This window comes from Mugil cephalus, chromosome 23 (genome assembly GCF_022458985.1).
Source record: "Mugil cephalus isolate CIBA_MC_2020 chromosome 23, CIBA_Mcephalus_1.1, whole genome shotgun sequence".
Classification (NCBI taxonomy): Eukaryota; Metazoa; Chordata; class Actinopteri; order Mugiliformes; family Mugilidae; genus Mugil; species Mugil cephalus.
Window position 1 is genome coordinate 13,514,547 of NC_061792.1, and position 1,861 is coordinate 13,516,407.

The window sequence follows — 1,861 nt, forward strand, 5'->3', positions numbered from 1 at the left end:
TCTTCAACCTGGATGTGCAACTTTTTATTTTTGTGTTCATTGTTCACTTCCCTCAGAAGCAACAACAGAAAGAAGTCAGTAGCCTAGAGTTGAACCTAGGACCTAAGAACAAGGAGGAGTTACTAGGACGTCTCACCTCACTGAGCTATTCACAAAGTTTAACCAAAGGAAGTTTGTCTTTAGATTTCTAGATCACCAGCCTCAGCACCAGCTCATCCTTCTCTACTGGGTTTTCTCTTCTCACTAAATGAGTCATAAAGTCTCTTTGAGGATCAGTGTTTGTGGATGTGGACAGTTGTAGTTTCTGACACTGACCACTGGAGGGCAGTGATGGTGATAGTTTAAAAACACTTCCTGTCCTCTGGGTTCATTAAATCGTTCAGGATCAGGAGGAACTCTGATTTATTTGAGCTTCATCACTCCTCCTCCTCCTCCTCCTCCTCCTCCTGCTGCTGCTGAAGGTAAAACCGTTTCTCTGGTTCCTCTCCTTTAGTCTGGTGTCAGTGTTTGTGTTGATCAACAGGCTGCGTTCACCTGCGCAGGTGAGTGTGTTTTCAGAGCAGTGAGCCTCCTCCTGCCTCTGACTCATCAATTCACTGGTTAAAGAGTCAAAACAGACTCTGCAGACTGACCTGCTGCTTCCTCTCAGTCTCAGTGTTCACCACTAAGTCACAGTTGATCAACTCACTGGAGAAACGTGAAAGAAACACGCGGACAGAGGCAACGTGTTGCTGCTTTGCTGTCTTCACTTCCTGGTCAGTCCGCTGCGTTCAGGACAAATCGGACATTTGAAACTCTTTGGTCAAATCCAGCTGCATTTAGAAAAATAATTAACTGACAAAATAAATGTTGATTTAAAGACGATTTTCTGTATTTCATCAACAATTCTACTAACAATTAAAGTATCAAAGCTGTTGAAGTGTTCACTGTAGAAATAAACCTCCTGTCAGTTCAGTCTGTTACTGATAATCTCAAATGATAGAAACATGGGTGATTTTTAAGATCAGATGGAGCTTTGTTTAAATGTGCTGCAGAAATATAAATAAAACTGAAAACATATAAGGTGTCGTCCAACAGAAACTTGACTTTCCATCATGTACGTTAACTTTTCAACAGGAACAAATGATGAAGGTCTGAGGTTGACTCCACATGGAACCTCCTCCTCTAGTTTGTTTGTGTGTGTTCACGTCATTTAGACTGAGTTCAGTCATTTTTCAGGTGTGAATCCAGGACGTGTCGTCCTTCTTTTTATTTTTTCAGATGAGTTTCCAGGTGAAAAACTGAAGATGAGTCGTGGTCTGACTTGGTCTCCTTCTCATCCTGAACCTTTCCTCAGAGCTGGTCTCATCATGAGCTTCACAGAGAAACCTTCTGACTTCAGGTCAGCACAGTCACCTCAGAAACAGCAGAGAAACTAAGACTCACAGTTATTTTTGTTAGAACAGAATATTCTTTATTGTCATTGCAGATCTCAGGTTGTTCAGTGTTATCTGAAGTCAAAAATATGAGTATGGAATATAATTTGCAATATTTTTATTAAATGATAAAATGTTCTTCCACAGTGACTCCTCACAGGAAACTGTATTAAAATGTGATTTGTTGTTTTTTATGGTAAAATAAAATCTTTTTATTAAACTAAAGAGTGATTATTTTTGTTCCTAATGTTTTGTCCCTGTTGTTAAACTGGTGGTTTTGTGGTGAAACATCAGTGTGAGGCTTTAAAAGGACGTTTGTGTGTCGTCCACCGTGTCTCTCAGGTGTGGTGGTGAATTTTTTGGAGGTTGTGTGTTCAGCTCCAGGTCAGACAGTGACTTGAAGGAAGTCCTCCTCACCCAAGGAAGGACGGCCCTCACCACCTGAG

General features: G+C 40.9%; 1 long non-coding RNA gene across 1 annotated transcript; it reads left to right on the forward strand.

Moving 5' to 3' along the window:
* The first annotated feature begins 1,278 nt into the window (after nucleotides 1–1,278).
* On the forward strand, nucleotides 1,279–1,635 carry LOC125001105. The gene is made up of 2 exons (XR_007111516.1): nucleotides 1,279–1,381; nucleotides 1,563–1,635. It is a non-coding gene; the product is annotated as an uncharacterized LOC125001105 (long non-coding RNA).
* The last annotated feature ends 226 nt before the right edge of the window (nucleotides 1,636–1,861 follow it).